The following is a 27,631-nucleotide window of genomic DNA, read 5'->3' as shown; positions in this document are numbered from 1 at the left end:
GAAGCTATAGTCATTACTAACATGAATGACAGCTATATAGCCCAACTGTAATTGGAATGCAAGGTTTCACTCCCAGGTAATAGCCATACAAAGAGCAGGAGAGTTCAGTACACGCACTATACTGGCCCAACAGAATAATTTGAACCATAAATCAAAAATCCATGCAGCAGTTCACCTTGAAGCTCTGCAGGCTTGTCTTTGCCACTTAGTGCTAAATTGTGTTAAATATGAGTTCTTGTTTTTGTATCCTAGCTAAACAAGGATATACTGTAGGGATTCAAGGATGTATTATATAACAATACACAATATAAATGTGCAGCAGAGTGAATGGGGATAGTTTCAAAGGCGAGACAGTTGTTTCATTTGCGGAAATAAATTGAATGTGATCTGTTGTTCCAGTTAAGATCGACCTAAATTTCAATTTGAAAAGAGCATTTTTAACATTAGAGAAAGTCTATTAATATCTTGCAAAGAATTAATTATAAAATAAGAAAGGAATAAAACATCAGTCACAACACTTTACCTTGATGAGTATTTGCAGAAATATGCAATCTTAAAAATTCAACAATTTCCACTGAAACCTGAATAATTAGCTTAATCTGATACAGATTGCCCAAGTGAGCAAGAAGAATATTATTTCAAATGGTAATGTATTTAACAAGCACCGTCATTGGACTGAGTTTTAAATAGGCAATTCGTATTTAGACTTATAGTCAGTCGGCCGAATACATTATGTAGGCTCTGGCTCTGCCATAGGCAAGAGCTGGCCACCCATTTCTCCGTATGACACAGAGAGATATTACTGATGGTGTTCTTCCATGGAGTACATTAGGCTTGCAAGAAATAGCAAATCTTATCTCAAGAGCAGATGCGCTGCATCAAAAAAAAAAGGCCTTACGTTGCAAATGTGGATCCCACAAATCTAAAGTCGCACACTGAGTTTCATTGCCTTCTTATTACACCACACAGATGGATGGAAAGACAACTTTGATCCAGAATCATTGCTACAGTGCACAAACGCATGTACAGCAAGTTATTCGCAGCATTTCCAGTGTCCCTTACCACTCCATGTTGTCTTTCCCCGGACTGGATAATAACTGTTTTTCTCTTCAGCTGGATGAGGTGCGTGTGAATCTGAACAGAGCTGCGATCTGCTTTGGGCCCTGCTGTGAGTCTCTGTGGATGAGCTGTTTACTGGCGCTTTTTGTGTGGCCAGTAGGATCCCACTTAGTGTGAATGATGGCAGCTGTGAGGGTGCCTCTGGCAAGTGTGACTCCGACTATGGCTGCTCGGTCTCATGTAGAGTATAACGCCAGCTGCTCAGGCTGAGTAGCACTCCAGTGAGCACGACCGATTGTGGCTGAGGTAAGCACGTCTCTGGCGAGAATGATGCTGAGCGCAGCAACGGGGCGAGCACAACCCTGGCTGTACCTCACCAAAAACATCATATTGGTGCATCTGGATGCTTGAGATTGTCACCGCATTAGTCCAACTGTGGCAAGTGCGTCTGCGTTTCTGTGGAAGGCGTAAGTGCAGGCTGCTGCCACGCAAGCTGGCAAACTGGCGAGGGTGATTTTGTGATCAAGGCAGCTTTGACTGCTGGAGCAGCAAGTTATCACTCTGGTGGAGTTTGCTGGTTGGGCAGAGGCTGCGATGAACACAACAACAACAACAACAAGTGTGACTGCAGCTGTGGTGAATGCGACTCAGTAGAGCATGGTTCAAGCTACACTATTTCAAGCACAAATGGAGTGGTGGACTGTTGGGCTCCAGCACCTTCAGTCTGGACCCACACAGTTGATTATTATTGTGGTTACAAAGGTAGAAAGCATCCATTAATTTACATGTGGCCTAAATCACTTGAATTTAGTTTTAGGATAAAACCAGAGGTTAATGTAGCTATGGCAACTGACTAGAAGATAGTTATCCTGACTTTGAGACATGTAACTTAAATAACAGATACAAGTAATTCATGAAGAACACTGGCTTTAATGGTCCTGGAAAAGAACTTATCTAATGCACACCAAGGACATCTACACAGGGCTCAGTTATCACATATAACATCACTACACTTCATAATCTTTGACTGGGACTTTAATCTTAACAGAAGTAACAGCTAACTTGTTTTAAAATATTTATTTTCATATAGAAAGAAGACTCCTTGTACTCTTGCTTTATTCAGGGCCCCAAAATATAGACAACTAACTAAAACAAAAAAAGAACAAAGTTTTTCGCCAGCTTCATAAATCTTGGACAGCACCATGGTCGTAATTTCTTGACTTGTATGGTTGCCTTCTTTTCTTTCTTTCTGAAAGGAAGTAAACTTGTGAGGTTACAGTCTGGTCTTAAAATAAACAGCAGCCAATGTTCCCAGCAAAGCCGTGAGTGCTTCCAATTCCCGAGGCACCGCTCACAATGACTTATCTTTTCACTCGTCTATCAGTTCAAAGATGTAAATGTTTCAAAGTTCACCTGCTTCACAGAATGCACCTGAGATATACATAGTAATCGTACTATCAGCATTATGGAAAATGACAGTATAAAACACCACTATTTCTGTCTGCATTACCTAACATCATCAAAATAAAATATAGCTTTTACGTGTAATTCTTAATAACACTCAAAAAACCCATCACAACAAAAACGATATCGTGATTGAGCGTAATTTTCCGTTCCTTCCTTCCTGCCTGTATTATTTGGTTACTGCAGCTTACTGCAGTCAGTCCGTGTAAGGTCACACCGCTTTAGTCTTTTGCTTTCAACATTGAGCAATCTAATTCACAAAAGCAGCCTTTTATCATGAAAAGTACTTAAAAAACATTTGCTGCAAAGTGGTATTTACCCATCAATAGAAAAATCCAGCTAAGCACGGAAACATTCAATCAATTAGTCAAGTGGCAAACAATAATTGTAATCATTGATTACTTGGCATTTTTTAAATTATAGCTCAGTAGCTGCATTTGAATTGACGTGCATCTCGAGTACATACAATTTACTTTTGTGCCCTCTCTCTGAATAGACTTCAGGACCAGCAAAACTCCCAACAATAGCTTCCACTGAGTTTGTATTCACTAAAGCTCCCCTGCTCTTTTTTCCTGCTTTCCTCATCCATAATTGAAAACTTTTAGACTTACTTCTGGAAAACTCTGACCGTAACTCGTCACACAACACTAAACACAGACCACTGGGCCGTTCCAGTTTATTGTGTGTGTGTGTGTGTTGCAGGTAAAATTCAAGTCAACTACATGGAAAAAATAAAAATAAGAGTGAGCTCATGAGGGCAGGAACAGGCAATATTAGGAGAAAAAGACGGCATTCTTTTTTATGATACGCAAGCTTCAAATTTCACTTCATCCTCATTTTCTTTCTACTGAAAATGTAATAAACCTGACTAACATCTGAATAAGCATGTCATGCCACCCAAATACTTGTGTAATACACAAATGTATAGAATAAGAGACGAAGCCTTTGTTTCAATAATAATTACGAAACTATAGTCAGTTAATAAATATGAAGATGATAGCTCAAAAGGTCTGAAATTTGAAAATGCAGGTTTAAAAAACATAAACATTCTGCATTAAAATCTACAATATACAGCAAGCTGTGGGTAGAGAGAACCGGTGAGGCGATACATTAATGATTGACTAGATGACTCAAAATAGCCAGTATATCTGTGGTTACTATGTGGGAAGGACCTGGCAAAAAGGAGCAGTATATTATGGAGGTTATGAGCTTGTTCATAGGCATTGGTATTCACAATGACGAGGAAAGACAGACCTCAAAAGGTTCTGTAGCTTCAGTCTTGATGCCAGATAACACAGTGCACCGTTAGAGCTCTTTTCAGTCCAAACTTAGGCAGCGTGTTGACCTTTCACATGGAAGCATGTGAAAGGAAGCATGTGAAAGGTCAACAGCACATTAGATATGGATGCTTTTGGCTCACTGGAGTATGTGATTCATAGAACTTTATGGCAATAAAACATAATGTGTCAGAGGTGTTCTATTGGATTGAGGACAGGTGAGCCTGGTGGCTAGTCAATGGTATCAATTCCAGGAACTGTTTGCACTCACCATAAGAAGGCAAGCACTGTCGTGTACCAGGAGGACCCCGGGACCCAGAGCACCAGGTAGGATGTGTAGGGACTGACAGTGGATCCAAGATTACATCCCAAAATGCAATGGCAGTCACGGGGCTGTGGCCCAGCCTATAGAGGTCTGTGTCCCTTCATGGATATACCTTCCCACCCTACCACTGTCCCACCATCAAACCGGTCATGTTGCCAAGTCCTCTCTGGACCCTTTTTTGTCTGTCACATGTGCTCAGGGTGAACCTGCATTTATCTGTGAAAAGAACAGGGCACCAATGGTGGGCCTGTCAGTTCTTGTATTTTCTGGCGACTGCTAATTGAGCGTCAGGATGCTGGGCAGAGAGCACAGAAACCAATGGAGGATGTTGTGCCCTCAAGTCACCATATTTGTGATTTTTTTTTTTGTCAGACACATTTACTTCAATGGTCTGCTGGACACCGTTGTGTAGGGCTCTGACAGTGCTCGTCCTGTTCCTTTTTGTACAAAGGAGCAGATTCCAGTCCTGCTGATGGGTTAAGGACCTTCTGTCCTGCTCTCCTAGAGTAACTGTCTGTCTCCTGGAATCGCTTCCATGTTCTTGAGACTTCGCTGGGAGCCACACCAAACCTTCTGGCGATGGCATGTATTGTGCCAGACTACCTGTACAGCCTCTGTACGGTCTAGGTATCACCTTATGCTACCAGCAGTTACACTGACCCTAGCTAAGTGCAAAACTAGAACAGTCTGAACAGTCAAAAAAGATGTAGAGGGAAAAAATGTCAATGGCCTCCACCTTTAAAACTATTTCTGTTTGTGATTATTTCATTGTTGCCCCTCGAGTGGACATGTTTTTAATTTCATTAACACCAAAGTAGCTGAAACTGATTAACAAACCCCTCTGCCAACTCTATCCCACAAGTTTAACTGACGTGACGCTAAACTGTGAATGCATCAACAGCCCCAATTTGCTTAGACAATATCTTGAGAGGAAGCTGTACCTGGAAGAAACCTTTGCAGGCACAAGGAGAACAGGAGAAACGTCCGCCTGGTGGGGTTTGAACCAGGAACCCTCTAGGGATGAGGCAACAGTGTCCACTCCACCACTGTGCCACCCAGTTAAGACAACAGAATCACTGAGCTATATAATTCCACTGACAGAAAATGTACTGCATCTTTGCAGGACTGCCAGCTCTTCCTATTTTAAACACGTAGCAGAAATGACCACTTTATCTGGGGGTCACTTGCGACAGGTTTTACGGGAGGACAGAATCACCACAGCAAGTCATTCTGTCCTCCCAAGGAACTGTGTTCACATTCTTGGCAAGAAGTCAGGCCTATTCGAGATGGGCATCTCAATCCAGCAAAGTTGTCACCTTGCCTGTCTGCGGTTTTCACGGAGATGTGTCGAGGCAAAGCCAAGGTCTGACTCCACAGCTCAGGGACATTACAGTGGTATTCTTGCTGATTACAGAAAAACATCATCTTTTCATCATCTTTTCCACAGTTGGGTTTGCTACTCACATTTGTGCACATCGTGTGTTAAAGGCTTTGTTTTATATAAATATCACTACCCTCCGATCACTCTTAGAGGACAAACTGACACTGCTGACAGCTGGGATTGCTGTTTGTATAGCCCTAGTTTCACAGTGAATAACCATTCACAGGTCTCTCCTTTGGCTCTTGTATAAAGGTTTCATAAAAGTGTTTTTAGTGTAGTATATATTTTTTTATGCAAGATGCACTATCACATCAATAAAAGCTTGTGGCAGGCTGCAACCAAACAGCGAAAACCTTAGATATAAATGATTTTGTTTTTGATGTACATTGTGTCTACAATGCACTTTCATGGGCAAATACAAAATCTAATAAAGTGACTGTCTCTTGATAAAAGTGCTTGTGAAGCCATAACATTTTAGAAAATCCATGCTTGCTTTTTTGTTGCCTCTCAGTAAGTTTTGAATATTTATAGCTGCGATAAAAAACACAGTAAAATGATCTTTTAAATATCTAGATAGCATTTTAAGTGCTCACAATGACTGCTTTAATATTGCAGCGCCTGCTTTGTCTAAGCTGCTTGAAAGCTTTTCACTAAAGTGAAAAGACAGGAGCATCCCCTCTGTTTTACCATCTCACTGGACGCCTGTTTTAACATTGATTTTTTTAGAGCTAATGTTTAGTAGTCTTTGAATGACCTAGCCCTGGCTTGTCTCTGAACTTAAGCTGCCTTATGGCTCGGTGTGCAGCCTGAAATCCTCAGACAGGAGCAACCTGACAGTTTTTCTGTCAAGGTTAAAGACTAAAGGTGACCATGCTGTTGTTGTCAGAGCTCCGAAAACTTATGAGTCACTTTCCAGCAAGATCGCGTCACAATTAAAGCTTTTTTCTTAAAAAAAAAAATTTTTTTTAAAAAATCATCTTTGATATTTATTCTTCTTGCATCCCTGCTGCTTTGACGGCTCTCAGGATGTCGCATTTCTTATCCCTAAATGACTCCCTTTGTTTAAGGCATTTATGTTTGTCAGGCATTATAACCTAGACTAACAAATTTCCTGTGGCGAATGGCGAGAAATCTCATAGTCACAGTTGTTGACAGGAACACTTTATGTTGTAATATAAACTGTAAAATCCCCTTGTGCATCTTAAAGATATGTTTTAGCAGCTATAATGACACCTACTCTATGTTGGTGCACGGCAATGCAACAGTGATGTAAAATAATCTGTGAAGAATACATTTTTACTGTGCGGCACCTGGTGTAATACAGTGTGGGCTGAGATGACATGAAGGCGGCCAAAAGCTACACACATTAAAAAAAAAACCAGACACAATCATCTGACAGCTTGTGATAAAAAAAAAACAATAAACACTATGGTCTCAGAGAGCAAAAAGACAAACTGTCTGCATGCAAATATGCTTTGAATCACATAGAAATCTTTACAGTACTTTGCATAGACTATGTCTTAAAAGGACAGTTTACGGTGCCAAAATGATTTACATATTTTCCCCTCGCCTTTAGCGCCATTTATCCATCGAGATTGTTTAGCTGCAATTTGCCCAGTTTTGGGTCTATCTGTTGTACAGATATAATGGGACGTGATGGCAGTTGCTTGGGGAGCTCAAAGCACCAAAAAGTTACATTTTTAAAAACTCAGCAACGACGTCTCTTTCTAGAAATCTTGACCTAGTTTCTCAAAAAACCACAAAGTTGCAGTGAGTACTTTCATGTATAAACTACTGAACTACAACACTTTTGCAAACCATATTGCTCTGGAGAAGAAAGCAATCATCAACCAATGACAAGACGCTCATGCTTCGACTACTCTGACAGGATGTAAATGATGAGTGTGTCTCCTTTGACTGAGCTTTAATGTTAGCTAAGTGTAAGCTCTGCTTGACTGCCAGATGTAGCTCCATTTAAACAAAATAGTTCTCACATGAAACCACTCATGGAAAGGTTTGTGGACTTTTTGAGAACCTTCATCATAATTTCTAAAAACAGATATTACTGCAGTTGTTGCTGGTTTTTTAAAAACGAACACCACAAAAACGTGACACCCAGTTCCATTATAGTCAAGAAAGATCCTTACAGCCACTGTCTCCTCAATAGGGCAACACACACCAAAACAAGCTACAGAGACGGGCAGAGGCAGAGACAGGCTACAGAAAAGAATAATGTATATTGGACAGTGAGATGGCTGTGTGAAAACGTCGTGAAAACTTTTGAAAATGGACGATAAGTAAAGATTTACTCTTCAACTTTGTTATGAGTTTTGATTAGTCGCTACCTAAATAATGTTTTACATATTACTCCACATTTAATGCAATAAATTACTTAATTACTTAGCAGAGAAAGTCATTTGTTACACTAGTCATTGGATTACTTACACATTACTGCATTATTTAAGTATTAGTTGATATATCTGATTTTTTAAAGGACCAAATATCTTAAATATCTTATATCAGTCGGGCTATATATTCTTGATAAATCAAATTTTAGTGACACCTGAATGAAGCACGCTGTATCTTAAAGCCCGAGATGTCATCTTAAAACTGCTTGTTCTGCAACTGGAAGGTATTTTACTACCACACTAAACACAAGCAAAAGAATTAAGTGAGAGGATAAAATACTACTGTTTTCCATGCTACTCAATATTCCAGCTGAGGCCTACAGTAAGTGTTATCTTAAGGGCAGTGCCAAGCCTCGAGTCAGCGAAGGGTTAGATAAAACGTCTGTGGGTCATTTGCACGTACACATTTTTGGTAGATAATATGAAGCCATTTAAATTGGTTCAAAGCCCAAACTCAACAGGCACCATCTAGATGAAAGGGCACAGTCAGATTTTGCCCTTGCTCTTGTGTGTTTGATTATTCTGCTTTTATTTTTTATTTTTTATTTAACAGCTCAGTCAAAAATATGCATAAAAGAAATGCCAGTAGAATTACAGCAGCAAACGCCAGGATGTTACAGAATAATGAACAGACGTGCATGCCCCTCACATTGATCTCTTGTATCTTGATGTTCCACACACAGTCCCACTTGATACAGTAAATAAATAGTCAAATACTTAAATACTTAAAATAAAGAAAGAAAAAAGAAAGAAGAAACAATTAAAGCATCTCTCTTTCACCCCTCAGGACCTTTGGTTCCCAATAATCCCCACTATCTTCAGCCGAAAACACTATGTTACCAGGGCAACAGCTGCATTGATGGTGTAGCTTTGTGAAAGCGTGTGTGACAAAAGCGGTACCTGAAGCATCACACTTATAATTGCAATCAAGGCAGACCTGTGGCAGAGATGACTGGAGCTGAATTATTTCTGTCTCTAAGTGTGTGGTTTAAATTCCATACATGCACGACAGGAGACAAGAATTAGTGTGCAAGAAATTTATGTAGTCATGTAAATCTTTGCCTGTGTGCCTCCACACCCTCTGCACACATTACACTTCACTGCATTTTTTTACCAAGCACCTTGATTCATGAAAAGTACACTTGCCGTCTTTGCCAATAACCTTTAAGCAATGTGTCTCAGCTTATCTGGATCATATCCAAAAATCAGGCTACTCAATGTCTTTGCTTTAAAAAGCCAAAAATACCTTTTAGTCGACTGCCAGCCTCGATCAAAAGCCCCGATTTAATACTTTAAATCCCTTCCACTGATAGATGATGAAATAAATGCATGACTTAGGTAATTTCTTAGCGGACACAAGCATTTTTAAAGTTATAATAAAAGAAAGTATCCTTCTTTAAACACCATTTCAGATCCTGAATGTCTATAACAATCGCTGACATTTTATGAGTATCTCAGGACCTGCAAAGACCGTCTGCCTCTCAGGAACAGGCGGTCCCAATATGAAGCTTTAGGCTCTTAGAAGATTCTGACATTTGAAAGATTTGACTGTCAATCTTAAAGGTCACTGACAGTGTGGAAGACGCGTGGGGTTTTGAAGAGTGGGTGAAAATAAGTCAGAACAAGGTGACGCTATATGTTATACAACCTTCAGCTTCTTATGCATTCAAGTCCCTAAATGACAATTTTATTCCAGGGATTACAGCATGCAGATTTTCTAGAGACTCCAAAGCTGAAGAATGTTTCATTTAACTGTAACCGTGTGCCTGACACAGACTTCATTTGGGTAGACTGCTCAGATAAATTAAAGATCACTCATTTGAATGTTTTGTGTTTTTGGTGTTGGCCGGGTTGCTGTTGCAGCTGTCCTGATATCATTCGGATATTTCCTCAGAGAAACATACTCCAACTTCAGCATCTTTGACTGCAGCTGGTGATAGCAATCCTCCACTCATAGTTGGAGAGCCACTTTAAGGCCAACCTGCAGCAGATGCGTGAACTGTGGCGAATATCATCACCAGCTGCAGTCCAACATGGTGGAGGTGGAGTCCATCCGCAAGATAAGAGAGGGGCAGCTGATTATATTGATTTGTTGTGTGTACATCTATATCCACCACCCCACCTCACCAGTACAAATCCATTCAGCTGGAAACACTGAAAAAAATAATATATTCATTAAAGATAGAAGTGTACCGAATCCTGCAACATGCTGAATGTTCATCTAAAGGTTATCTTAGCCTTTATGGAAAACTGTCTAGCAGTTTATGGCTCAATTGGAAGAAAAAAAAAAATCATCCAAAAAATAAAACATCAAGAAGAATTGGAATTGTTGTTGGCGCGTTGCGCAACTACAGTTCGGGCTCCTGCAGTCTTTTATCAAACAGCAGATGATAATTTGCTCTGCTCATAATGCACTTGTTGAAAATGCTTTATGCAGCCTTGGCAGGCGGTTCTCTACTTCCTAAATAAATGACTGGGATTTGCGTTCCACACATGATCATCCTCGTCAGGACTGTTCTGTCGCAGCCAAAAATACAGTAATAAAAGTCACCGCACTGGCGGAGGCTTTAACATAAACTACATTTAAAGGAGCAACTGCTCGCAGGGTGAAAATCAGTGACAATCATGGGAATTAGCATAAATCAGCGGGCGTCTGGTGGTAACGTTATTCCTGTGTGAACGGAGCTTCTGTGATTAATCGTCTCTCATGCACAGAAATGGGGAAATGATTGGATCTCACATTAAGGGAAAAAGACTAAGGCAAGTGCAATTCTTGGAAGCTCCAAGTATGCAGGCAAAGAAAAAAAAAAGTTAAGACAAAAGAAGTCAGCAGCTTCAACATACTGCATTTCTTGACTTCATCCAAAACAACAACATTAGGCTTTTCCTGGATGAGGAGAGCATCCAGAATCTGTGTGCTAACCCTGCTCTGCCTTCTCATGGTCCTGCTTTGCTCCACCTCTCATCCTCACTGTCACTCTGTGGAGCCAAGCTGTAAAATTTCCCCTCAGAGCTTATTGGTCGTGACTGACACTGTCCTGGTCGAGGTTTCGGTGTATGTGGAGGGCTCTGATGATTACCTCTTGTCAGCTGTTATCATTATCATCCTCTGAGCGTTGCATCATGCCTGACTCCTGTGCCCACTTGACCCGTGTGGTGGAACCTCAGAACATACTGCCATCTCAAAAACAAGACTACCTTGTACGGAAATTCAGTGAAGTGGAGGGTAACGCCATTATTTATGCAGGAATTATTTTCTTTCTGCTCCCAAAATACAAACTCACAATTTTATATATATATATATATATATATATATATAAACACTTATACTACTTTTCCCTGGGAGCCATTAGCCCCATTTATTTTCTAATCACTCAAGATACTTTGCATTTTTACTGCATCACGTCTTACGGTGCCTCGAGTAACAATAATGCAAATCCCTGCAACAGTCTGCCTCTGTCTTTTATTTGCCTGCATCCGCACGCTGAATCCCAACAATAGCAATTACAAAACAGATTCTCTAATCACTTCAGATGCGACGGGTTCACACAAGTCTCACACAAGCACGGCACATCCATCTGTAGCTCTCGGATGAGACAGCACCTTCTCCTTCAAACAAAATCTGCTCTGGCTGACACATTCCCTGCTGGACAATAAATCTGAGTTTACTTCCTTTTTCACCACACACCCATGCACTGCGAAAAGGGTTCTGTGTGTGTGTGTGTGTGGAGACTCTCTCTCCGTATGTCTCAACAGATGAAGAAACTGGCTGAGAAAAGTCATTTACTTGTGGTCACACTCACGGGCGTCATCGCATTACGAGCCCTGTAGCGTGCAAGACTGAGAGCCGGATGACTGTGCATCACATCAAAACATGAGGTGTGGTAGGAAAAAAAACCAAAACATTCATGCATGATGTTGCAGAGGAGCAAACGCCTGAAAAAACGTGGCAACATCAGGGTGAGGGAGGGAAAGGATGAGCACCATTCAGTGCTGTGCTTGAGCGACGCCTCCCAGGTCTGGCAATTAAAACCAGCTCCTGGCCTCTGACACAGGCTGGATTCAAGCGTGGAAAAGATGAATGCAAGGATTCATGCAGGTGTACCACAGCTCTTCCTGACGTGTGTCTGCATATGGAGCCTGCTTGTTAACCTTTTCACCGTGACACTAAAAAAAAAAAAAGACATGCAGGAGCAGATGTCTGAAAAGGTGCCACACTGTCTATTACAAAAAAGGAAAAGATCAGAACCAAAGGACTACCCTGTCAGGGACTCCATTCAGCACTCTGACAGCATGGATACCATTTGTTGTCACCCTTGTCTCACGCAGCAAACAAACAAGAGATGCAAATTCTCTAATTGTGTCTTGTTTGTGTGTGTTGACCCAATTTCACATGATTTTAAAGAGGGGTTGGGATTGCTGGATTTACTTGTGCACTTGGGAAGCTGTCCGGTGTCATTATTACATTTGCATCATTCCAGCTGGACATCGCTCAGCATGTGCGCCCACTGACACTCTATAAGCTACACCACGCGTGGCTAACTGACAGAGAGGAAGACGAAAGAGACAGTCGTGTTCCCTCTCGTGTTGCGCTACGGCAAAACACACAACTACGCCGAATTTAAACGATTAAGAGCAAGAAAATCGTTTAAATAAATAACAAATAAAAAACGCGCATGCACATGGAAGCGTTTTTCCACTGTCGTCATCTCTTAATCTGCTTTTTTTGCGACAGGTAAACTTGTCAGTCCCGGTGAATTAAAGAAAAAAATACTGATAGTAATAAAAGACAAACCGCAGTGGTGTTTATTTCACTGGTGGTGGAGTTGAGGTTTAAACGCAGACAGCTGCCAGACCCTTCGCTTTAACGGAAGACGGTTTTTATTCCAAGGTTAAGTTAGCCTGTGCTCAACAGTCTTGTCACAGGTTGCGGTAGCTCGTTCCGAACACGATTCCCAGCACGCGGGGTCAAAGCACGAGCCCGGAGTTCCTGTGCAGGTGCGGCTTTCTTTCTTTTTTTTTAAATCATTACCAGAAACGTCTCGCGCTTCTTCACCGCTAATTGCCCATTAAGGGAAAGTAACAGCCGCTCAAGCAGTAGTGTCGCATTGTGCTGCTATTTTGACTGTCCTTAGAAGTCGACCTAAGCTTTTAAATAAACAAACAAATAAATAAAATTCAACCACCCCTGTGACAGGTGTATCTCCACAAAAACAACCCCCTCACATTTGTTGCTTACTACTTTAATTCGCGGGCGAAATCGTCGCGGTTGAGCAGAGCCAGAGCTAGTCGCATGCAAGCCCCGCATCCCCCTCACCGTGCATCCTTTCCACTTCAGCATGCGAGGGGAGACCTGTTAAACCATCAATTATACTGCGGTAGCTACACAAACAGCAGTTGTTGCATGTGAATGAAACATTGCCGCTGAGCTCATTTGCAACCGTCTCCGGCAATTATCCTGCCGGCGACGTGTGCGAGATCTTAACAAGAAGAAGAAGAAGGAAAAAAATCGCATCACAGAAGACACAGCAGAGGTAATGACTAATAATAAGAAAAATAACAACAGTCTCACCAGCAGCAATGAGGATGATGTTCCTGCTGTTGTGTGTGTGTGTCTTCTCTCTCTCTCTCTCACTCCTGGCTTTCCTTGGAGTTAATGAGGTTCTGCCGTTTGGTCCGACTGATTTCTCCCTCAGCTGTTACCGGCCACTGGATTTGGATAATTTTTCTCTTTCTTTTTTTTTTAATCCAGCGGTGAAATAACAGGGGGAAGCGGCGTCCTCTCGCAGAGCTCTGCCCTCTTCAAACTAACCTTCCCGCCCCCTCCTTCTGCCCATCTCAGATTGGCGCTGGGCGGGAGGGGCAAACCTTGAACCCGGGGGCTGGTTAAGGAGGGGTAATCTGTCGCGCTGATCAAATCCCGCGTGGATGTTTGCGGGAGGGCTCACTGTTAACTGATCAGCTCGTCACTGATGTTCCCGACAGCTGGAAGGGGGCTCTCCCCCCCAGCCCCCCAAAACACACACCGCCCCCCACCGCCCCTCTTGTGCAGTTATTGCACAGCAACCTCCCAGGCGAGAGACAGCGGTGAGTGGGCCCACTTACTCCGGCGGATTGAGCACTGACGCAGGTGCCCAAGGTCCAACCGCGACAGACAAGAGATGCCAAGCCTAAGAGCTGCTGCTGACAGTGATACAGCAATCTCATCTGAGTCATTGCAGTGGTAGGAAATGGGAGCAGATCATCCCCACTCTGTGACCTTGGAGGGGGGGATGTTGTGGTCTGATCAAGGAGTGGAGATGGGAAAAATCTGGGCAGGGTAGTAGGAATACAAGACGTCTCAACCTCTGTTTGAACAAGGTGCCTTTTTTGCATGGCGCGTAATGCCACCTCTAACCTCTGCTCAGTCAGCAGCAAATAGTACAAGACTGCTCTTGTACTCTGCAACTCCCGGGTGTGCCGTGCCATACACAAATCTGTCAAGAACAGACAAAACTGCTGCAAGTGACCTGCCAGTGAAGCCTGCATTTTAAGTCTGCAGTCGATATAAGAACCTTTTTTTCACAGTTCACAGTACAAACCCACACACTTCTGTATTTCTGTCAATAAAAAAGACCACAAATTGTGCCTCCTGTCAGTCTTCATCTAGTATCTGTTGCTTACATCAACAGTGCAAAATGGAAACAGTGCAACACCAAGTCAGCAAATTGTTATTATTATTATTTTTTAAACTACATACACTACACAAACTTTAACTATATCCACCACTGCTTTCCTGGAAAGAGGGGAATTCCTCGCTGTGTGGTCCAGCCTAAGGCATCTCGCATCTTGTCCCTAATTAGGTTTCGTTGAAAGGCTTTTCTCCCCGCTCTCACTGGGGGTCTAAGGTTGGGGTGGTGTGCCTTTTTCATTTATCATTTTCATTTATTGTTTCATTGTGAAGCCCTTCGAGACTGTAATTGTAATTAGAGGCTGTAATAAACTTGATTTGCTGGGAGCTGCTGTGGGCGAGGGGAAGGAGAAGGAGAGAGAGGTGCTGGCCAGTTCTTCAAAGGAGCATGTGAGCTGAGGGGAGAGAGCGCTGGTACAGGATCCAGGCTGCTTCTCAGACACGCACCCCAGAGCTATAAGGTTCCCCACTCGGGTGTCTACATCACGGACGCCACAAGCTGCGGAAGCTTGTTTGTTTGTTTTATGTGCACGTAAGAGTCGATGCCTTGCATAAAAGGGGACCAGCCGAGAACATTTCACATCTGCTTCACTTCTTTCCTACGGCGATAAAAGGAATTGAGCACAATGTGCCGTTTCCACGCTTTCTGCAGTTACCAAGTGCTTTATAGTTCACTTTATTTCCCTCCCCCCAAAAATTCCTTGAGCCGACATAATCATGTCCTCCAGCTAATAATTATAAACTCTGGAAAGAGCGACACTGAGGTGTGTGTGCGTCTGGGCTGCTTTTCTTAATTAGTCGGACAAAGATGAATCAGCCTTTCCTTTTTTTTTGGGGGGGGGGGGGGGGGGGGGGGGGGTGCAGAAATAGGACCACAGTGTATTTAAAAATAGATTTGACATGTTTTATGTCATTTAAAGAGGAGTCACTGTCCATAGTTTAGTTGCAATTTTGTAACTCTCATTGCTTGATAACAACAACGTCTGGGGTCACCCTGAATGAGGCACTTGTGCCTCAAGAGGTGCTGCCGGCCTGAAAGTCTGCTCTCAGCATACCATGTGAAGGATGTGAATGTACATAGCCAATATGAATATGTTGTTAAGCTGTCTCATTGTTACATCCAACCCTTTGCCGCCCCCCCAGCACCTAATGAGTGTGACCTTTTAGACATTTCATATTCTCGAATATGAGTCTCCATGCTGTGTTTTTTCTACAATAATGATCTCATACTGAAAATTCAGGCAAAGGTGGCTCACTTTCCATTCCGCCGTGTGGATGTGTGTATATGTAGCCGGGTCTGAGCCACAGGTGCACAGGTTTTCAGAGGCTCCGGTAAACAAGTGATTTGTGGAACCTGATGGCTTTGCTGTCATGAAGATGGAGCAGGGTGTTGTGTTCTTGCAGATGTGTGCATTGCCCTGTCAGATTAGATCATCACTGTAACTAACCAAGTGCGGAGCCCCCTTGTGGCATCCTTGAGCAGCTGCTTAAGTAAATGAACACTCCATTCCATCACCATTCATAAAGCAGGAGCGTGTGCGTGGTGCGTTAAATGTGAGGAAGCGGGGTATTTAGAGGTGAAACTTTCCGCGAGTTTGGGCAGGAAACAGAACGCAACGACTTGCCATCAGCTGATGCTTATTAGCGTTAATTACCTTCACCATTTAGTGCCAAGCATTTCATTGAAGCTGTCAGCGCTTCATTTAAGGCTCACCCCGTCTTGCGGCGGTTCTACAACACCACCCAGCAACTTCCTGTTCTATCTCCTCTGTCTCCCCAGTAATCAAATACAGTAGCTTGTGGTGTGTTTCTGCACACCTGTCTCCTATGACGATGACATTTGCAGGCATCTCATGGCACCCTGGTCGTTTTCATCTTGAACTGTGTGTTATGGGAGGAAAAAACCCCCAATGGAAAGCAGAATCTATATAAATGGACATTTGACACAAAACACCACATCCAACTGCTGCATGATGCCTCAGCTGGAGGGACTGTTTACTGAGGAAGTGCTGGCATCATCGCCTCGAAATCAAGCCACACAAATCATTGTCAGCCTTGCAATTAACTGAAAGATATTGCTGCTTCATTAATATGTCCTCACATCATCCATCAGTCTATTTACTTTCAGCAGCTTTGCTTATCTCCAGCAAGAAACAGCTTTTTTGGTATGTGTGTGTTTACGTGTGTGTGTGTTTTGTCAGAGCGCTGGGGTGGAAACATTCAGTGTGTGTGTGGGGGAGGGGGAAGGGGGGTCAAGAGGTCCTCCCCCAGGACAATTTGAGCATCAGACATTTCATTACCTACATTCTGGTGAATTTTTATGCACCGTTCTGTACCCTTTCTGCTCTTTCTGTTTATGGTAGAAATGTCTGGAAGTCTCTTGGCCATTCTGTGTCGTTTTCAAATAGTTATCATCGACTTTTCTCGTGGAAAACCTCTCAACTCACTTATAGACACGTGCTTAGCTCCTCCACCCTGTTTGCAAGACTCCAGATGTGACAGAGAGCACAAGGAGTCGACAGTTTTGTCGGATATTAGGCTCCGTTTGCTTCGGGGAAGTAACCTGCTTAAATCTGCACGAGTCACCAGTTCACATCAATGATAAATTAATTTATTTTAATTTATTTTAATTTATAAAGCCACAATATCAGACCTCCTACTCCTGCTCCTTTTCTTTATGGCCCCACTACGATTACAAAGCTGTCTGCCCTGCTCTCCAGAGCAGAGTGAGAAGACACTGTGTTGCTGCTGCTGCTGGAGATCAGAGCACTGCGTGTGCATGCGGTGAGGATAATTAAGTTTACCACCAAACATTCAGTGGTGGTATCAACTGATTTTCTAATTGTATTTTGGGAGTGAAAAACAGACCCACTGTTAAAGAAGAAAAAAAGGCACTCAAATGCAACGGAAGCAACGGAAGCCCAAATGGCCAGCTGCCCATCTACAATTCCAGTTTCCACCTACTTTCTTTCCCTTACACTATGCTATAAAACTGTTGCATGGCTTCCTATTAGGCCTCATTGATAGGGCCTGTTTGCTGTGTGAGTAATTTTTTTTTTTCTGTGCCCACATTCGTTTTGCAGTTTCATTTAGTTAGTGACTTTGCTGGGGTGAGATTTAAATGTATAATGAGGCCATGACTACCACTTGCACAAATAAAAGACTCGGCAGCAATCTGAATTCAGACCATTTAGCTCAAAATAATCCCAGATGGGACTCTGGCATTTTCTACACAAGATGTGTAACTGCTCTGAGGACAAGAGGTGCTTACAGCCAAATGCGTCGCTCTACAGCAATGCTTCTCAATCCGGTGCCTGGCGCTTGGGCTACAGGCTGCTTTTCTATTCCATCAACTCCTTAATTGAAGCTCATCGCATTTTTCTCAGTATTCTGGTCCTTAATCAGTCCTTGATTAGATGGCTGAAAAGAAGGCCAAGAACTTATTTAAACAGAAGCCCGTGCGCAGTCGTCCCCAGATGTATATGTAAAACAGGCCTCGTGAGACTACATGAGTATTGCTTGTCCCAGAAGTGTGTTGAAGCCTATTTGATGGTTGAGCACAGAACAGAAGTTTATATTTGGTCTCAAAAACAGTCCTCCAGAGACCGCACAGTTGAGCTATTGGATCAGACTGACTTGACTTCCCAGTAGTGAATCTGTGCTCTTTATTTTACAAAGAATTGTTCTAACTTGCCATGATACAGCAAGGCTTAACTGATACATACACAGTAAGTATTTTTATATTTATGTACAAATGTACTGTTTATTAGATGAGAAATTATTATTTTGACCCAGGCTAAAAAGCTGCAACATAAGGCAGACTAAAGACTCACACAACAGTTTGTAGAAACATTGGTTTTATTATATATTACTTAGTAATCTAACCCCCCACCCACCTAAAATCTTCATCCTCACCTCTTCAGTTATAAACAATCAACAGTTAAGCCTTAGCAACACTCAGAGTCTCTTATGCTGTTGCTGCAAGGCATGCAAGGGTGGCAGAATGAGTGTGACAGCGTGACCAGCCTATGTCAAAAAAAGCTGTGGTAAGCAAAATTAATATAGAGAATCTGTGAACTGTGTCATCCTCATATCTACCAGAACACTTATGCATTTCTTATGCATTTGGAATAACTAGAAGTGTCTAGCTGAAGCTTCAAAAAACGTAGCCTCTCCAAGGCTGTCTGAGCTGCTGGGGGAACGCTCCGACACTGTGAGAAGGGTCTGGATGTTCACTGCTGCATGTGGCAAAAGGAGGAAACTAATGTTCAAGTGGCTGAGCGAACTTTTACAACGTTTACAGCACTTTGTGCTCACAAAACCCTCAAAAGTCTGACGTGCAAAAAGGCAAAAAAAACACGAAGCAGTTTCACAGAGTAGAAAAAGATCAATTCCAAAACTATCGAGATTTGTTTAATCAGCTAAAAATGACAACATCTGTAAACAGCCATAAGCATTCATTCACAATCATTCATTATTGATTATTACCACTAATAGCTAAGGCTACTACTGGACATCTCCAGTCTTATTTTACTTATTTTACTACCAAAAACACTCAATCAGAATCCCATTTTACAAGTCATGAACTAGGTCTAAGTATTGTTAAGCATGGCTTTGGAAAAATATCTTAATAATTAATAATTGTTCTATAAATCCTTGGATTTAAATGCTCAAGTTAAAAAAAACAATCTTTCCTTAAATATGAAATGGTTTGAAGTGAATGTGGAAATTCGTAGAAAGCAATAATTTTCCTGACATTTTACTGGAAGATATCAAAAAATAATTTTAGGAAACTTGTAGCATAATAGATCCCAGGGTTCAAACTGGATCACACAGAGCTCCTTCTGCATAGCTACAGCAATCCTAACTGCTAGCTCTCGGTTTAAGCTGCTGTAGCCAAATAGAACAATAAGGACACGATGAATAATGCACATCTAATGTTAATATTAAAGGAAAGACATTCAGTAAAAGCTCAGTTCTGTACGAATGCCACGGTGATAGTGATACAACGATGAATACTATTGACAGTGCTCATAAAATTGTTGGAGGAGCAGCTGCATTTAAAATGTCTCTTTCTATTCCAGGAGAGAATTATGACACACATTCTTCGTATTCTGGTAGTGAAATTATACCCGGACTTTCTTAAAAGAGTTTGAATTTACGAGTAGTGGTTTTTATTTTATTTTATAAATCTCTATGAATCAGGGAGATTTAGAAGGAGGACAAACATCACAGAGGGTCCAAATTTTGAAAGTCTGCACGTTGTAGCGGTTAGCCTTCTGCATGTCTGCTGCAAGGCCACTTACATTAGAGCCCTGCTGTACATTTTGCACCTTTTTTTTTCTTAATCTTTTTTGATGATGCAGATGCATGCGCCCTGACTGGACAGCCTTAGTAAGATTGTGATGTTGAGCACTATTTTATTCTTTTAACATAAGGTTTGATCTTTCACTTGTAGACTTCACATAATGTCTGTTTCTTAGATGTGCATCTTCAGACTGGCCCAGATGATTTCAGCTACATGGAGCATCACTGAAAGAGAACCTGCCTGCCAGTCAGCTCTATAGGCTTCAAAGAGTTTGCAGTTGTGATTTGGATTTTATGAAGCAGAAGCTATGCTTTCATGATTTTGGGTGTTGGAGAATACCCAGAAGAATGACTTCTTATTTCCTGCAGCAGTCATTCTGACACAACAGCTTTAGATCACTGAATTACACCGTGGATCTGACGTCACCCTTTCCTTTGAATCAAATGAATTTGCTACAAGTTAACAAAACTCATTTGTCCATATTACGTGAATGTGGGGTTTTATCTGCACAGATTTCCTTTCGTGATTCTTTCCCTCCAACGTTTCACGGCAAAGAAAGTTTTTTATTTAACAAACATTGCTTTCTACAAATCCCTTGTTGTAGACAAGGTTTTCCATGTTAAGTAGGAAAATGTTATGAATTCTGAAAATGAAGAGGAAAAGAAGCTTATCTAGAAAAAGGGGAGACACATGAGAGCTATCTTTTTGTAGATACAGCTGGCGCTGGCAGCACTGGCATTAGCTACGCAAGGATGTAGTAATTCAAAGTAAACCAAGAGAAATTAATTATTGATGTGTTATGAGAGACAACCATACATCATTATGGTGTTTTAGATGGAAAAGCAAATAAGAAAGAATTATAGAGTAGGCATTAGTTAGGCCAGCCACCAGGGAAAGGAAAACGCGAGTATTAAAAACATCAACTTGCTATCCTGCCCATCACTCAGCTTTCTGTTTACACCGGAAGGCGGACGCTTTAGATCAGGCATATGGAAGAAAAAAAATCAGAAATATGACAAAAACTAAACAAACAAATAAACAAAAAACACACCCTGACCCTGCAGCCAAGGCTGAACACACTTTACAGCTTAAAAAAGATGTGGATGTGGCCGGGCTTTTCATCAGCAGCTATAGGCATCTTCAGAGGCAGATACAGAACAGAAAAGCGGGTGGCTGAAGTGGAAGAGAGACGACTTTACTGAATCTGGGACTCAAAGCCAGGAAATTTATCACGAGCAGTGGATGCCTTACAGGAATGGATAATGTGCTATAATATGCATTTACCAGTCAATTTATTTCTAAATGCATTCATCTCTGTTTGTGGGAGTGGTGGAAAGTTTATGTTTTTATTAAGATGGATAACCTCGACATAAATCACTGTTAGCTCTTTTAAGAAATTTAATGAATACTATTATTATTTCCAGGAAATAAAATAAATTTATTGATTATTGCCCATTTTCTAACAATCAATAAAACCTGTCTGATGGCTGGAATTGATCAACGTGGCAGGAAAGAGAGGCTGACAGGAAGGGTCGTGACCTTTACAATGACTGGAGGAGGCACGGTAATGAAAGGCACAGAAGCAATTATCTCGTCAGCTCCGGGTTTCTCTGTATGATCAATGAAACAATATGGCTTGATGTCTACATCCACCTTAAGTCTTCGGCGCACCCCTGAATGTGCCGGACCTGTCAAAGTGAGCAGTGCTGTATTTTACCCCGAGGGATTTGGGTGACTTTAAGCCCAGATTCAAATGTCACAACTCAAAGCACATCAGCAAAGCCTCAGCACATACTAAAGGACAAAGTTACAGTTATCAAAGGGAACACTTTCTAGCACACGCACACATACAGAGATACAAAGAAGCGCTAGTTTGAGAAACATTTGTGTGTCTCAGAGAGGGATGCATAGGTGTGACAGAAGATAGCATTCGTGTGCAGCCCAGACTGTGGCTTGTCTTCCACTGAAGCATATTAAATCAACAAAACCAACTCCGTGGAAGGGCTTAGTCATCCTGTGCTGCCTGTTTGAATAAAAAAGCCGAGCTATACTTGGGAACACTCGCTGTTCCTACTCCAAATAATTGTTCTACACTTTGGAGTTCTGCACCTGTTTGTGGGTTTGGCTTTTAATGTCATGATTCTTTTAATCAATTTTTATTGTTTACATATGGATATGAAAATCAACAATGACAACAATGAGATTCTGATTTGTTTTCAGAATCAGAATACTTTATCAGTCCCAGGGGCAAATTGCTTTGTTACAGACGCCCACTTGAAAGTATAAATATGAGAGGTAGGACACGTAAACCCTATCCCAAAAAATTAAGCAAAACTAAGGCGTTAACTAAGATAAAAGAATAATATGTAAAGTATGGACATGATATTACAAGGGAAAATAGTCATATGGTGTCATAAAGGGGTCTTATGAAGTCTTGTAAGGATTTTGTGTCCTTTTGCAAGCCTAACAAAGGAAGATCTCTTGCAACATGACTAGAGTAAATCACAGAAACCTGCACATTAACTTGTTGCCAGTCTAATAACAGTCGTGAATGCCAAGACTTGCGGAAAAAATCTTCCAAATCCCCAAACAGAATTAGAGTTTGACTTTATTTGCAGCGTATTTTCGGACAGCACTGAGAAAAAAAAAGAAAAGGGGGAAAAAAGGACTGTATCATAGAAGTGAAACTATACAAGAATTAATACACAAACAGCACCAGTGATAGAAAAAAAAAAGGTGAAAAAGCTCGATACCCTCCTCGTACATGTAAGACTGAGAAAGCCAACCCAAGAGCTGGTTAGCTTTGCTTTACAAAATAACTGGAAACCTTTTAACACACTGTGTTAAATGGTGAACATTTGGGTTGCTAGTGAATGCAAGTTGTGACCTTTAGATGAAGCCCCCCCCCCCCAATATTTGTCCTAAATTATAGCCTACTTCTGGTTGTATCGTATCGGGGCGATCGTGGCTCAAGAGTTGGGAGTTCGCCTTGTAATCGGAAGGTTGCCGGTTCGAGCCCCGGCTCTGACAGTCTCGGTCGTTGTGTCCTTGGGCAAGACACTTCACCTACCGCCTACTGGTGTTGGCCAGAAGGGCCGATGGCGCGATATGGCAGCCTCGCTTCTGTCAGTCTGCCCCAGGGCAGCTGTGGCTACAACTGTAGCTGCCTCCACCAGTGTATGAATGTGAGAGTGAATGGGTGGATGACTGGACGTGTAAAAGCGCTTTGGGGTCCCTAGGCAGGACTAGTAAAAGCGCTATACAAATACAGGCCATTTACCATTTACCATTTGTAGAGTCACATATAAACATGTTCAACAAAAGCATCCAAACCAACAAACTATGTTCTTAACAAAGAACTGGTTCTGTCCTGATATAAAGATTTCTCTGTCTTCTGTGAAAATCTCCGAAGCTGCTAAATTATACAAAGGCTTATATTGCTGTTGGACTTTAGATTGCTATTGACCCGAGTGCTTCTTTTATTTTAGTGGATCCAAATGTTTAAATTTCTCTGATTGCACTGCTCCACAGAGTGAAGACACTCTGTGCACCGAGTAAAAAACTTGCATGCAATAACACTATCTGGATCAAGCAAAGTGCAGCGGAACTGTTATTTCTCTTTCGAAACTCCCATGAGGGATAATTACCAGAAAACGGAATCCGTTTTTTTACTGTTACTTGTGCGCACTGATAATGTGCACATGGCCTGACATTTAAGGAGCCTATGTTGAATTTGATAAATGACTGTTGATAATGAGGCGGCTGTTCCATCACACTGTGGGATGCTGTTGTGAATAACATATACAAACAAAATACCCGCTGTTTGATGTGAGCACAAAGTAGGAGTACAGCAGTGAGCTGATTTGCTATACATTTAAACCCCTACCACTGGGACAATGGAGCGCAGACATCAAGGTGGGAAATGCAGACTCACACCCTGAAGATATCCAATACCCCACTACTGATCGGATTCTGTGTGGAGGAGAGAATGAGTAACACTCAACCTTAGGTAACACAGTGGGGAGTTTTCCCAGTGGCACGCAGTCACACAGTCAAGAGTGGTCTTGAACCCACACTGAAAGCAGCATTATTTGGCAAGCAAGAAAACAAAAAGGGATAAATGGCTGGTTTTTGCTCTTATCTTTGATGGTTAAGGTTTCACTGTTTCCTCCACAGTTGAAAATATAAATTGTGTGGGTGGCTACGCACCTCATAATGCAGTTTATTGCTTACTTCAGTGGTTGGTACAGTTAAAGTTCAGAAAATCAAACCACAAATTTATATAATAGCAAAGTACAGTCAGGTTGTACTGGTCCTGATGCTTCTGTTTTTTAAGCCACAGAAAGGGTCTAACACTCCGGGAAAAAGGTTTGCCTATCTGTCTACTGATACTGGTGTATCCTGCTAAAATAACTCTAAAACCAGTGCATAACATTTTCTACAAACATTCATGAACCTCTGAGGATGAACCTCTGAACTCTAGGTTCACATTTATAGTTTAATGTCTTGGAAAGTGCTTCAGTTTTAATTGCCGTGATCCCTGTGGTTTCATAACACCTTCTGGTTCACATTTGTACAAAGTCATGTTCTAGTTGCTGGGTTGGAGGGTTGCGCTGTTTGATCCTGTTGTCTACAGCAACGTTAAATAATTTAGCTATAAGGTAGCACTTGACAAATCTCAAACACAACAGTTTGACCTGCAAGATCCAAAGTTCAAACAATTAATCAGTTTGATCTTATCTTGCAATTAAGATTCTTAGCCATGGTCCGATACTATAGTGAGACCCCTGTTTGCCAAAAGGTTTCTGAGGACACTGAGGTCTTGATTTCTGCTGTTTTGACTGTCCCACATATCACTGAGCCTCTTTTCATCTTATTTTTTTTCAACTACAAATGCATGCTAACAAATTAGGCGCTAGGGATGGTCTGCTGCAGATGAAAGAGACCGCAATTGACCATGTAGTTCGTCTTTATAGAGAAAGTTTAACTCTTACCAGTCAAACTATTTGACTGCGGAAAAAGAGGTGCTGTCTCTCATTTGGGGTTTTGCAGCATTTTCAGTTGTATGTGGAGGATGGTAGCAAATATCCTGTGGCATGTACAGAACACAATCTCTTCCAGTGCCTCATTTCATTGTGTCTTTGTGTACTCCCACATTTTTATCTTTATCTTAAGCCTTGTGCTTAGAATGAGTATGTTAGCATATTGATCACTTACTTTTAGCTAAAAGAAAGATCTTACTAGGACAGCTGTAGGCTGTTATTGGGAATCCACATCAAATGTGGCTTAAAGGAAAGCAGCAGACTCGAATCATAAAAAATACATGGACTTCTGGGGTTAGGCTGGATAGATACATTTGATAAAAAAGAAAAAAATCTGTTGTGAGTGCCTGGCAGGTGAAGGATGTCACAACTATACCTTTGGTATGTGGATCCTTTAGTTGACATGAATGCCACAGTGTGACATTTACCTGGCCATGGAGCTTGTTATCAGGCTTAGTTTTCATTAGACATGAGCTGTCCTAGCCCTACAGTGTCTTTCTAGTGTATACAGATGATTAAGAAGGATTGACTTTGCACTGCACAGCTTCGTTCCACACCATCTTCCAAATGGGACTTTAGTGAGTTCTTCTGACAGAGGACAAAATATGTAAAATAAGAAATGCGAAAAATAAATACATATGGTAGAATTTCTGCCTTACAGTGTGTTCCCAACACATCTTTCTCCTGTTTGGAATAAAATCTGACATGTTGCAGTGCACTTCATCTGACAGCATACTGTAGGTACACTAGGCACAGCAGTGCAGATGGTGGAACAGAGTATAAATTGGTAGAGCTTGTCAGGGATCTTGCCACAGACATCAGTGCAGTTAGTGTGGAAGAATATAATGTGTAAATTGTGTTTTCTGCCAGCTGAGAATGTTCATCCCCACAGTGAAGGTTGTCTTTAATTTGAAACTGCACATTTCCTGCAGGATCTCAATCTGTTTTATAACGTAACATCAATTTGGCTTTTGTTATAGAGCTTAAAGTGAAATACACAATGAAATGAGAGAGACAGGAGGTGGTCTCATATTGGATTTAATCCAGTGATGCTGCTTTCAGGCTAGATACTTCAGTGACCTGACCCGCAAGAACACTCATTCTATTCTCTCTTTTTAATGATAACATGAAGAGGATGGTTCGTTCTTTCTCCTTCTCCTTTATTATCCCTTGGTGACCTCAGGAAAGCAATCCTTGCTTTCATCTATTGTGGTCTAGATTAGTTGAACTTATCATGGACTCTATTCTCAGTGATTCAAGATACCTTATGCCAGAGCTTCCCAAAGTGTGGGGCCCGCCCCCTAGGGGGGTGCAGAGCCGTATGAAAAGGAAAAAAAACAAACAAAAAAGAATGCTTGGACACTGCTAGCATAATGGACAGGTTTTTGATGGGGCTCCCGCACAAACGCAAAGCAGGAGATGAAGCATAGTTGAATATGTTTCCAAACCAACTTCCTTCCAAGCCAAAGACTAGAAAATATAGTGAAGCATATCTTCCCTGTGGATTCACCTGCACAAGTGCCAAGGTAGGTCTCCCCTGCAGAATTGGTTTTCCCTGCGTCGGGAGAAGCGCTGGGCTGTCCAAATCACGGACAAATAGTATCCCACATTCTTGATTTTTAGTTCACAAACACTTCTTGTAATAACCGACTACTCCTGACATTTTGGAGATGTTAGCTTTTTATACAGTAAAGTTACAGTGGGATACAAATAATATCAGGCTGATCCTGCCGTAATTTGTTCCCCCGGTTCAAATCATGGACAAACAGTATCCTACAGTTGTTTATGTTTTTGAACTCATTTTGCACAGAGAAGCATTTTTTTGAAAAATGTATTGATAGTAATGTTGAATATTATTACACAGGAAAAAAAAAACAACTACATGTAAAACTAGAAAATGCATTTTCTGAAGAAACTGCAGTGTGGATGCTGATAGTTGAATGTTTTGAGCTGCAATGAAATAATTGCTGTTAAGTTAAAAATGTTGAATGACATGAAAAATACAGAAATTTTCACCTGAAAACAAAAGTTCAGAACTATTGAAAGCTGACATTCAAACAGAAGAAGTTAAAAAGTAGGCGAACATGTTTACAATGTAAATTAGAAAAAGCTGAGTAATGACAAAAGAAAATGTAGAGTCAGACAACATCTGCATAAAATATATTGAAACCTCATATTATTTTAATCGCTGAATGACTGAAATGTGGGAAAATCCACTACGGACAGCTAAATGCCGTAAGTTTTAATCATTCAGTCAGAAAAAATGATTCTAAAAGTCATCATCTGACTCCAAATGTCCAGATCTGAACCACCTGCGTGCGGAAGACAAATCCACCAATGAACAATAAGCTTGAATTTAACAGGCCAATCAGAATACCCTATTTAGTTGGCCTGCGCTAACTACTGGCATACTGTTATTCCCACTCTGGCAGTTGACCTGTCTCACTCTAACCTCCAACATTCCGTCCCATACACACCCATTATAAATTCTGAAACGGGTGAAAAAAAGCATGAAACTTAAACTGGAACTGAAGAAAAAGTATAATAGATATTGAAAAGATAAATACAAGTTGAATAGTTGAATGTCTTGGCTTCGTTTTAAAGTTTAAATGGTGGCTCTAGGTCAACGTATGTCAAAGTAGATACAGTTGGAAGAGGAGTAAGTTGAATGAGAATGAAGGGTCTCCCCATTGAAAT

At 41.4% G+C, this 27,631-nt stretch overlaps 1 protein-coding gene across 2 annotated transcripts in view; it reads right to left on the bottom strand.

The window, feature by feature from the left end:
* The window catches only part of gabra3 (gamma-aminobutyric acid type A receptor subunit alpha3), a 114,182-nt gene extending 100,295 nt beyond the window's left edge, over positions 1-13,887 (bottom strand). For both annotated transcript variants that reach the window (XM_006799464.2, XM_006799465.2), the window contains exon 1: positions 13,487-13,887. The gene's annotated coding sequence lies outside the window, so the exon portion shown is untranslated. The remainder of the gene's footprint in view (positions 1-13,486) is intronic.
* Between the last annotated feature and the right edge of the window lie 13,744 nt (positions 13,888-27,631).

This window comes from Neolamprologus brichardi, chromosome 10 (genome assembly GCF_056152115.1).
Source record: "Neolamprologus brichardi isolate AB-2024 chromosome 10, ASM5615211v1, whole genome shotgun sequence".
NCBI classification, from domain to species: Eukaryota; Metazoa; Chordata; class Actinopteri; order Cichliformes; family Cichlidae; genus Neolamprologus; species Neolamprologus brichardi.
This window is presented reverse-complemented; position numbering and strand designations above follow the sequence as displayed.